The sequence below is a fragment of the Myotis brandtii genome, unplaced genomic scaffold, assembly GCF_000412655.1.
Source record: "Myotis brandtii unplaced genomic scaffold, ASM41265v1 scaffold83, whole genome shotgun sequence".
NCBI classification, from domain to species: Eukaryota; Metazoa; Chordata; class Mammalia; order Chiroptera; family Vespertilionidae; genus Myotis; species Myotis brandtii.
In genome coordinates this window covers 4,206,747-4,219,702 of record NW_005371371.1, presented here as the reverse complement: position 1 = coordinate 4,219,702, position 12,956 = coordinate 4,206,747, and positions in this window count along the sequence as shown.

Sequence of the window (12,956 nt, the reverse complement as noted above, 5' to 3'; positions counted from 1 at the left end):
GGCTCCGGGAGGGTGGGTTAGGCGCTGTGGGCGCTGTGGGTGCCGAGGGCCTCCTAACGCCGGGCCCGGCAGGGCGTCTCTTGATTGGTGGCGTTGAAGCTGTTGTGAAACTGTTTGTTGACGCAGTGCTGATGGTGGGCATCACTGTGCCGGAGGGGCCTGTGACTCAGGACCTGGGCGCTGCGTCTGCCCCTGCTCCCCCTCTGTCACTTGGGGTTGCAGCAGAGGAAATCCCCCGAGTGGAACAATGTCGGTGTTAACCGTTTCCCCACAAGCGGCCGAGTAGGCTTGAGAAGGGAAATGGCCGCAGGCCCTGCGCCGGGAAGACATGATGCTGCTGCCCCGGGATGAGGATGACCCGGGCAGAGCTCGCGGGGAGTGGGGGGAGAGCTTCCGGTGCTCCTTTGAGATGCAGACCACAGCGTTCCCAGGACCCGGCCCCAGAACCTGGTGTCAGCTCGGAGGTAGCCCTGAGGGTGCTGTCTGCCGTCAGCCTGGTTCCAGGAAAGGCCCGTGGGGGCCCCTGTCCCTCTAGCCCCAGTCTTGACAGGTCTTCCTAGGAAGGACCTCAAAAAATGCAGGTTCGGGAGGGTTTCGGTTTCTCCTAGCCTCGGGTCAAGGCCTTTTTGTTGTTTCTATTATATGTTAAAATAGTACACAAGTACCATCACCTTGGAGAAGACTCCATCACCTGAAAAGCGCACTTGTGGTGCCAGCCTGTAGAGTCTGCGCCTTTAACCACTGATTTGTTTTAGGTCCTTTGCCTTTTCCAGTGTCATATACATGGAATGCCATGTTGCCTTATGAGTCCTGTTTGTAAACTTTGATGCCAAATTTGTAAAAGTGGGTAATTTACAAACCTTGCAGTGTTTCTTTGAATTTAAAAATTTTGATACTGCCCAGTACAGGAGCATATATTATGCCTTCAAAACGGAGATTCCACTGTTATGAGCTATATAAATCTGAGTAAGACCCATGCTTAGCTTTCTTAATTTGAATAACGGGAGGGATTATGAGAGCAAGGGAATCAAATGAGATAGTAATAGTTACAAAATCACATAATCTTATATCACTGAGAAAACATAAATTGATATTGAATTGGCACAGCTATATAAAACAAAGATAAACAGAATCACTTATACCAGGCAAAGTAAAATTAATAGAACACATAATTGAAGAATTTAAATTAGCCTTATTAAGAATTCTCAGAGATAAGGAAATATAAACAGTTATAATGAGAGTCAGTATTGCATTGATTTGTTTTATTATCAATTAATAATTAATATGGAGACATAACTAAACAGATTGGAGAAGTATATTTAGCTAAAGACAAATCAATGAACTCAAAGTTCAGATTGTGATACATTTATGAAAGGTGTCAGGAAGAGATAAATAAGGAGAGAGTGCAAAAGAAAAGTTTAGGAATATTAAGAACAGAAAAACTGCAACTACATCAATATAAACAGAGTGCTCAAGGACAGAAACAAATTTTTAAAAGAATATTAGAATTTCCAAGAATATGAGAAAAATATTAGCAGATTGAAAAGCTTCAGAGTACTCAAAGGATCATATCTAGGAACACTTTTGTGAAATTTAAGCAAATTAAAGAAAAAAGCATGTCTCATAACCTCTAGAGAGGAAAGAAATATGTACAGAAAACCAATTCCAACCAGATCTACCTCAAATTTTTAAAAGCAATTTTGATGGAAGAAAAAAGTACTATATTATTTTCAGACATTTAAGTAAGAATTTTAATACTGTAGTTTTATATTCAACTCAATTATCACTGGATCAATCATTAAAATAAAGAATTTTTCAGCCTTTGAAAGCATCAGATGGTTTACCAGACCAAGATCTATTTATATACACTCTTGGGGAAAGTGTTGGAGTAAGAAGAAAGCAGTATCATGGAGGATGTAGGAGCTGATGGAACTAATGGTTTTATATAAGTTAGTAAAATTTAATGTTTTCTCACAAAACAAAATACAAGTAACAAAAGTATATTTTTAACTTAGATCTACAATTCTAAATGTTTTTATTAAACATTTCCTGAGGGAGAGAGGTGAAGAATTAATACAGTACCAAACCATTTTTTTTTTTAATTCACACCGGATGATATTTTTCCATTGACTTTTAGAGACAGTGAAAGGGAGGGGAATAGAGAGAGAGAAACATTGATGTGAGAAAGACACATCAATTGGTTGCCCCCTGAACATGCCATGAACATGGCCGAGAATTAGCCTGCAACCCAGGTACATGCACTTGATCAGAATCGAACCCACGACCCTTCAGTCTAAGGGCCAACACTCAATCCATTGAGCAAAACCAGCTAACAATTTGCTGACAAAAAAGAAAATTTAAAACACATATTATTCAGCAACATATACTATTATGATAAATCTACAAGGAAATAGGAAGAAATGGTTATTACCAAATTAAGAAGAAAGATTCTGTTGTGAGGGAGGAATTGGGAACAAGATTGAGGAGTGGCCCACATGCCATTCCAAAGTACTAATATATTACCTTAGAGAGGCATTGATTCATGGTGTTCATTTTATTATTATTTAACTTTACATATTTCCCAACAATATATTTTACAACCAAATATTTATTATAATTTCTGAATTTCCCCTGCTTAGTGGGCATCAGCATAGACATTTTTATAAATAACAAACTACATGCTACTGCAGGGATGGAGAACATCCAGCCCGAGGGCCCTATAAGTATGCCCACAAAATCCTTGGATCTGGCCCTACTGAGGCATTATGGGTGGGTTAATGAAATGTTTGACCAAACATAGCAGTTTAATTTTTAAGTTAATTTTGTATGGCCCTCGAATGAAGTTATAAATATCCAAATGGCCCTTGGCAGAAAAAAGGTTCCCTACCCCTGTGCTAAAGAATAATTTTCATCAATGCCAATAACCAAAAACTTGCATGAGTGGAGGTGCATTGTCTTTCAATTCTAAGAAATCTTGCAATTCTTTAATCTATGATGGGTTTGACAAGTTTGCACCATGCTTTTCAGTGTTTCAAATGCACTAACAAAAAATTATTTAAAGTTGTCCAAGGAGTGCTTGGATAATGTGATAATGCTTGTAAACGGAGGCACACACTTATTTTGGAAACCAAAGTATACACAATAAAATACTGAGTGGTGGAATATAACAAACATTTTTTTTGTTTGATTTCTCTTTGAACTTTTAAAGAGCACTGTGCAATCTAATGTATTCTTAGCTAGAAATATTGTTTCATATATTAGAAAGTTCTTTTATTTTAGAATGATTTTCATTTTTAGTTAATGCTATTGTCATTCATTTATTCAATATATATATATATATATATTGAATCCCCCACAATATCCCATGCATTGTGCTAAGTACTTCACATATGTCACTTTTAATACAATCTTAAAAACAGATATGGGATAGATGTGGTAACATGAAACTCCTTGTTCACTATAGGCTGTTTTAAATACTTTTAATGAATGACTTGTGGTTAAAAATTAGTGAATAAGTTAGAAATTGACCAAAATGTATCCAATGAATAAGCATCAAAACTGGCATTTCAGCCCGCTGTTCTTTATATAAATTTCACCTTATATAAATTTCACCTTTATATAAATCTCCAGTTTGGAATATGAATTTTTAAAGCATACTACTGCTATTTGTTTGTTTCTCCTATTTGCATTCAGACTGCTGTATGCCTTGGAAGTTTAGTTTAAATGAATGAAGGTATTATTAACCTACTGTAAGATTCCAAGTGTTGTCATTCTTTGTGGTTAGATACAGATAATTGAATCAGGGACACGTTTGTATCAACAAACACATGGAATGTTTGGGAATGGTGGCTGAGTGTCTGAGGAAGAAATTCATGATAATCTGATAACAGCATTTTAAAAATTACATTTGAGATGGAGATTTAACTACCAGCCTAGATTTTTAGCTGATGTATAAAAATTGTTTCAGTAATATTTTGGCTTTTACTACACAGAACATTAGTGAATCACTGAGGAGAATTTTCACGACAAGTATTGAGGGAATATGAAGGCAAACTGCCTACCTCCATTTATGCCAAAGATACCCAATGTTAAAAATGCAAATAGATGCACTCCTTTCTCTGCATGCTTAACACTATGCCAATACAAACTTAGGCCCAATATAATATGCAATGTAAAAGTAAATAAGCAAGTACACTCCCTTGACATATTTTGTGATTCAGTTGTACAAGACTTTCTGTTTACAAAGGAATTTCAAAGTGCTGGTCTTCATGTTTATACTCTGCTTACAAGATACCTGTGTTGGAAGCTTTTTTTCCCCCCTGGTGTGTTTTATGCAAAATTCACATAAGACTGCTGATCTAAAATAAATGTAAGTATTTTTGAGAGCCTGCATGAATCTGGGTGATCTTTCATTATGGAAAGAGCAGCAGCCAGCAGTGCAGGCTAATGTTTGATATATACTAAAGGAAGGAAAGATAATCAAGAAATTAAATTTAATAAGTGATGTATGATATTAGCACATGTTGAATTATAATGAATATTCACTGTTATTCTGGTTGCTTTTATTATTTTCTAAACCATATTATTTCAGAAAGCCATTGCTTTGGCTCTTAAAAATATCTTTTTTAGAATATACAATGCTTACATAAAAAGTATGTATACCAAAATAGTACAGTTTTCATTATGTATGCATGAAAACATGGGTGTATACAGAAAATAATGTTCTAGAGAGAGACATATTCAATTCAGAAGCAAGGCATTAGCATTTTTCTAAAATGTGGTATCTCAAAAAACCAATATTATATATTATATATAATGTATTTCAGATATAATTTGTATTTCACAATTGAATCATAATTGAATAGTTGGACTAATTATGACTCATTATTTTTCTGGCATGCACCAAGGCCTCTGAAAAATATTAAAACTATTAGGAAAATGCAACCAGAGAAGAAAAGAACTGTGTTTGAGGCACATTATTTGACAGGGGCCAGAGTGCCTCATTCACACCTCTCTAATGTGTCCTCCGTAGTTTTCAGATTTCTTTTTCTAACATGAAATTGCAATTATGTTTCTGTCCTTTACATTTTTTTCAGTGCATCTTTATTCTCTACAGGATAAAACAAAATTTCCTTTTTAGAACATATCATGGTCTAGTTATGCCCACACATCGCACTTATTTTCTACTCCCTCAGCAGTTGGTATTTGTTTGTTTGGTTTTTTATTTTCTCTTAATATGTTATATTTTTGTTTTCTACTCGTAATCTGTTTTGGAGGTTATCACCTCTATATGATTTTGCAATAATTCCATTCATTTTATATGCTTAGAAGGATAATGGCATTACCCTCTGCTCTGCCCTGCCCCAGAGGGAGGCATGTGAAATCAAATACCGTAAGTCAGAGTATACCATACATTTAGAAAATGTAATTGGTTGAGAAAAAAAGATAATGACCAAAAATGAGCCAATTTACCTCCCACCCAGAACTTTTACTATAACATTAGGAAAACAGCAATGACAACAATAAAAATTCTCATCCTCTAGGTAAGTTAAAATGATAGATGCGAATTGTCAGCTTTGGTTGCTCTTTGTCAGCTCACTGAGAATGAAGCCAACACAGAGAAAAGAAGACACAAGGGATGGAAACAAAAGGAGAGTCCAGATAATGTGATTTGAATCCCTGGATAACACTATTGCAGAAACCACATTCTTTTTTATTTATATGAGTACAAATAGCCCTTTATTTCCCCCTAAATTCAGTTGAGACAAGTTTCTATCTTTGTAACTGATGGTCATTACTAATTCATCCTCCCATCTGCAACTCAAACAATATCCTGCAATATTGGGCTCTCATGCTTTCCAAAACAATTCATGTCATTTTCACCTTTCCATGGCTTGGCACAAATTCCATCTTCTAAAACTCTCCCATAGCTTGTGAGTAGTTAACCATGTCTCCACATTTCACTCCTAAATAAAATTTTTCCTCTACTGTCAAGATTTCTCTGACTCCATCACAAATTTAGTTCATTCTTTTCCTACTTTCCTGCACAAATGACATAATTTGTATCCAATGAAAATGTCCTTTTTTATGTTTTCATAGTACTTATCATGGAAGTTAAAGACAAAAATGTTAAAGCAAATCATGACAGTGTCTGGTACTTTGTAGGTTTTATTTATATACCGGATAAATAAAGAAATTTGTAGTCTCAATTTAGGGGTCAGAAATCTGAAATCAGGTTGTCATCAGGGTTATGCTTCCTCTGAAACCTTAGGGAAGAATCCTTTCTTGCATCTTTCTAACTTCTCGTGGTTTTCTGGCAATCTAGGCAGCTGTAGCACTTCAAGCTCTGCCTTGTCACTTAGCATTTTCTCTGTGTGCCTGTGTCTCCATACGGCCATCTTCCTCTCTTATAAGACACCAGTGATAATAGTTATGGGCGCACCATAAGGAACTCATCTTAACTAGATTACATCTTTACAAATAAAGCCAGTTATGTTCTTCTCTTCAACACACAATTATCTATGAAAAATATGCACATATGCACCTTGAAATGAAAGAACTCTTCCCCTATATCCAAATTTTCATCTCTGTTTGAAAATGAGACCAATAAAATAGGTTTTCTAAAATAATGTCTTATTAGAAATGGACATTCTTCCCTTTTTAGCACCTTTCAATCTGTTAAGTCTATTATGTAACATTCAGCTAAAAATAGGAGGGGTAATGGAGTGAAAAACCAGCTATTTATGAAGCTTTGTTATGTTTAGAGGGCTAATACCAACCCTAATCCTAAAGTCAGTTTTAGAATATAAACCAGGTTTTGCACTTGGTCATCAGTTCCACAGTATCTCACTAGAAGAAAATATGCATCACTACTTAATCATTGCCAGGTATGATTCAGAAATATTAATTATTGGAAGCATTGTTCATTGTTTATGACTATTAATATAATATACATTACTAGGAAGTCCTGATTTTGTTTCTCTTTTATTAGTGTAGATTAGTGTAGATTACTAGGAAGTCCTGATTGCATCTAATGCTGCTTATGTAAAAGAAGCAAAACACCCATATTGTAGCTAGTATTAAAGCATCAGAATAAATATAAAGGGTAATTTAAATGAGATATATAGGGTTTGATTAGTGAATTAAGGTAAATCAATTCTTATGCACACATGTGGATGGCTAGGTTATAGCCTATAAGCTATTCCTCTTATAGGAGATACTTTTTCCTTTCTGTAAAGGTTGGCTATTTACTGGCAAGTGAACTCAGAGGACCAGATGGCCAAAGCCATACGAGATCATTAAACATTTCCTGTTAAGATTTTGGACAACAATTAACAGAAGCCCAGCAGGAATTTCCCACTGTTGACCCCTAAAGGGTGGCTAATCAGCAGCATATGTGTTTATTTATACCAGCAGGCCCTTTTAATTAACAGCTCTGATGTGTGTACTTTTTGGAAGTTAGTACAGTATATTAGGAAACAGTTCTGATAAGACCCAGTTAGAAATATAAGTCATATTAAAATTGAAGGCTAAAGACAACAAAATGTCAAGAAGTCTAGTCCTGGTACAGATGAACCAAATATTTACAGGTTCCCCCCCAGAAAAATGTCATTTGGTTAGTGCCAAGGATTGCCAAGGGTTGGTCACTCTCCCACCTTGGTCTGGTCAAGTTTACATCATCTGTGATCATAGTACTACCCTAATATTTGGACTGTTTCTTCATATACTAAATCCATAATATTCTTCCCCCTGCATCTTGCAAGTAGATCCTTTTATCAACAGTGATGCAGATACCATTGCTTGTATACAGTGGGCTTCATGATATATGCACAATGTACTGTAGGCAGTAGAGTATTGATGATATGACAGCTATATTCTTTTTATTTTTTTATTTTTAAAATATGTTTCTGTTTCAGAGAGAGGAAGGGAGAGGGAGAGATAGAAACATCAATGATGAGAGAGAATCATTAATTGGCTGCCTCCTGCATGCCCTCTACTGGGGATCAAGCCAGAAACCTGGGCATGTGCCCTGACTGGGAATCAAACTATGACCTCCTGGTTCATGGGTCAATGCTCAACCACTGAGCAACATTGGCCAGGATTTATTTTATTTTTCAATTAAATTTATTGGGGTGACATTGGTTAATAAGGTCATATAATTTTCAAGTCTACATTTCTACGATACATGATCTGTATGTTGCATTGTGTGACCACCGCCCAAAGTCAGACCACTTTCTGTCCAAAAGAAGGACTTGGTATAATTAATGTCCTTTCCATGATTGGGAAAATTACATGAATCCTATAAAATGCTTCCTTGAGAAATAATATAAGCAATAGGAGGGGAGCAGTCATACACCATAATAGCGATATAAGAAATATACATTGTTAGTTGGAGTGTTAATGTAACTGATGAGATCTAGATTTTGAATTGCATTTGAGAAAGTCACTAATTTTACTTAAAATGAATGAACACTAAGACAATGCCATGACTTTTTGAACAGATATACCCTGTTAACTCATCTGCTATTACATACCTTACATTTTATGGAGACTAAACTGAACCTATTGTATTTTAAAGGAACAGACATGAAGAATGATACCATAATATATGTATGGTGACCATGTCTCACATCACAACAGAGGGTTCTAAAATCTTATGAGGCTCATTAAAATGATACTTGCATTAAAGAATGATGATGAAACTTCATCTTGTAGTCTGTGATTACATTTTAAAATTCATTGCCTTACATTTTTATAGATAGAGTAATATTGTTTTGCTTGGATAATGAAGCAGTAAGTTCTAGTCAAACAGTAAACTAATGAAAGTTATAATACTATTTTATATATTATAGTAAACCAGTTTATATCATAGAATAAGAGGCTTTAAATAATGTTAGTAATTTTAGCAATAATCTAATCAAATTTATTTAACATTGCTGGGGCTTCAGATTCTTTATTTTAATGTAATAACTTAAGCAAAAACTTTCAACAAACTTTGGTAGAGGGGAAATTGGAATCCAGGTCTTATGACCTGTTCAATACATTTTCAGCCCCAATATAGTATGCCCTAAATATTGGGTGAGCCATTAATTTTTTGGGACCTAGGAATTTGGTGAGTCAAATATCATTTTTCATTATAAACTTTACTAGAGGCCCGGTGCACGAATTCGTGCATGGGTGGGGTCCCTCTGGATGGCCTGCAGGGATCAGGCCGAAACCCGCAGTCCAATGCCACCTGCAGCTCCTACCTGCCGCTCCTGCTCATCCCAGCCCCACTGTGCCTGCTGCAGGCTCGCACCCAATCAGTCCTGATTGGGAGAGGCTCGCACTGCTGCAGCAGCGCTCACCAGCCATGAGCCCTGCCTCTGGCGCCCTCCCAAGGGGAGAGGCCTGTGGGATCAGGCTGAAAACTACTCTCCGACATCCCCCCAAGGGATTCCAGATTGCGAGAGGGTGCAGACTAGACTGAAGGACCCCACTGGTGCACAATCGGGCCAGGGAAGGACCATGTGAGGGCTACAGGGCGTGTCCAGCCCATCTCACTCAGTTCCATTCAGCTGGACCCCAGCAGCAAGCTAACCTACCAGTCGGAGCATCTGCCCTTTGGTGGTCAGTGCACTCATAGCGACTGTTTTACCAGTTGACTGTCTGCCCCCTGGTGGTCAGTGCATGTCATAGCGAGCAGTTGGGCAGCTTTAGCATATTTTTAGCTTATTATGCTTTGATTGGTTGTTCGGTTCTGCATTTCAATCTATTTGCATATTACCCTTTTATTATATAGGGTGGAAAAATAATCCCCATGCTAGTGATGGGATACCTGAAATAATCTCATATAGAAAATATATATCCACACCCTGGCTGGTGTGGCTCAGTTGGCTGCGCATGGTCCTGTGCACCAAGAAGTTGCCAGTTTGATTCCCAGTCAAGGGCACATGCCCAAGTTGCAGGCTTGATCTCTGATAGGGAGGCATACAGGAGGCAGCCAGTCGATATTTCTCTCTCTCTCCCTCTCCCTTCCTCTTTCTCTAAAAATCAATAAACTATTCTTTTTAAAAAAAAGAAAGAAAGAAAGAAAGAAAAGAAAGAAAGAGAAAAATATAGCCAAAGACTCTCAATACATAAAGATGTGAACCCTAAGAAAAAGGATACCTACTAATAAGGGCTTCTGGTGCCTAACTGGGCTCAAATTTTTAAAAACAGGCCTCTCACAAAAACTGCACTTGAGGGAGAAGCCAGTCTTGAGCTACCTGCCTCTGTACTGAACTGCCTGCCTGCAATGTGTTTCTGCCATCTGAGCCAGCCCTTATAAAGGAATTTGGAAACCTGTTTCAATCAGTAGGACTGAGGCTTACCCCATCCAATCCGAGCTGCACAACTCTGACCAACCAGAGCAGCTCTATTCCAACTAATCAGGACAGTGCCTTTTGGACCAATCAAACTAAAGATTTGGAGTCCTATTTGCATGATGACAGACTAATCAGGGACCAGGCACTAGCACTTCTGTCCATATAAGTCAGCTCCTCTCTGGCTCTAGGAGGAAAATTTCCCTTTCCACGGAAGACTGTATCTCACTGGTGGACAGATGCAGCATAAAGCAGACCAGTAAGGAGCAGAGCAGATCTTGAAGGAGCAGAAGAGAGCTGTCTAACCAGAGAGGGGCCTGGCCCCAGAGCTGCCTCACAGCCTTGCTAAGTCACAATTGAGCTGTTTTGCACTGACTACAATTTCCTTCTTCACTGTACCCAAATTGTGGATTTCTACTGGCGTTGAATTGGGGCCAACAACCATCAGTTAACAAAGACAATGTATATTTTTGAAAAACAAAATATTTTCATGAAGTATAATTTTAAGTGGAAGGAAAACTTTGCCAAATTGATTCTGAACATATTTTCCTTTCAATTAACCCTGTATTCATATTTAAATATATTTATTTAGAAATGGACATGTTCTTTGTAGAATGTAACTTTTTTTTACTAATTTTTATTGCTTACTACCATGTGTGTTAGAACTTTTAAAGACAAACACTGTAGTGGCAAAGATAAATGCACACATGAAAATTGGGAAAATACCTTCAGGTAGGCTTATTAGAATTCATTCCTCCATATTCAAAAGGAATTTGCTGAACCAATGTTAGAGATAAGGGTGAGATGATGTAACTTTTAAAAATTGTACCATTTGTTATTCATTTTAAAGACCAGAGTCACACTGAAGTGACTTCAGTGGATGGAATTTATCTTAAGATCACATGAAGAATAAATAGTGGGTAGAAATCACATTATAGAGATACAAACAATCCTCAAACAGAATTTCTCCAGATGCAATGCATGTGTGCCCATGATGGGAGAAAGATGTCTTTCACCTCAGCAAAAGTTGTCTCCTGCTTGCAACACAAGTGTCCTGCCATACTGTTGAACCCATTACTCTCTATATGTATTTGTTTTTATTAGCTCTAGTCTTCTGGCAACTACCAAGTGTTTCTATTTCCTCCAAATTGAAATTGTCTTTGTGGGAATGAACCTTTGATTGGAACTACCAGTCTCCATCAAGTATTAAGTACCTCATCGAGCACATATTCCCTGGGGTAGCTAGTAGAGAAATGATTAGCTTATAGCTGTTGTGTTTACTTAGGTGGTTATCTTTCATGCAGCCATCTGTGTCCAGGTTCATATGAAACAAAGCATAGTAACATCTAGGAAGAGGGTTATATTGCAGATTGTAGCATTTGAAAGAAAAATGATGAAACTTTTAGGAACTAGTCTTAAATTGCTAACACTAGAATCCACTTCGTGCTATCTATCATCTTCATCACCATAATTAAACTTTGATGAAGATGATTACTAAAGGCCTTTTCAATTCAAATCCTGAAGAATTTTTAAGGCATAATAACATACTACTAATAAAAACACCCTTTAAGCAAATTTTATCTACTGAATTGAAGTACTGTTTGGGAAATTGATGGTAATTTCTCCTGATTCATGATTAACATTGGGGCTGGATTACACTTTCCATTTTGTTTCCTTAGTAATGAATGTGCTAGCACAAAGGATGTACCAGGTCTAAGAATGAAATTTTCTGGGGTCACACATGCTCCCATTATTAGAGTCAGTTTTTGCAGTCTTAAATTACAACTTTCACAATTTTTCCTACATGAAGCAAGCAGAACTGCATAGGGGCTATATACCATATAGGACAGTTTGACTCTCTCTTTTTTTTTTGTCTTAGTCACAGAATGAATGGCACTATAATCAGCCTTTCTGTTGATTTTTGCTTATCTAGGCTTCAGTGATTGCTATATGGCTATTAATCACAGAATCATTCAAGCTAATATGATAACAGCTATTTTGCTGATGACTGCTTTTTTTAGCATGCTTTGCTTAAAAGCATTGCCAAGATGAAGAAAGTATTGCTACAGTATACCTTTTTCTACTAGAATTTTGTTAGACAAAAATGTGTTACAACTGTACACAAAATAAGCAGAAAACTGAAGTCATTATTTAGATAAAGACAAAGCAATGCAATGTTGTCACCAAATGATTGAAATACCACTAGAGTAGATTTAAAACTGTCCAAAACATCCATTACTTTATTCACACCCTATGAAATATTTTATGGTTTTCTTCATTATGTGATGTCTGAATGCTGCTCAAACTAAATCTGCTAGTGACATCAGCATATTTGGATTTACAAGGGACTTTACTCAGAAAGAATTAAAAAAAATATAATCATTAAAAACATACACTAAATTATTCTAATTTGTAAGCATACATATTACATTTCTTAAATCTTAAAAAATTTAAGCTATGTTTTAAAATCTGGAAAAGAATAAAATTATAATTTTCTACAATTAACTTATGATCAAGTTAGAGGTTTTAATTAATATTTTAAAATTTTAAATTTGGAATGTAATTCATTCTGATTGCTCTAAGTGGGAAATATTTTAGAAATATTATGTGTAG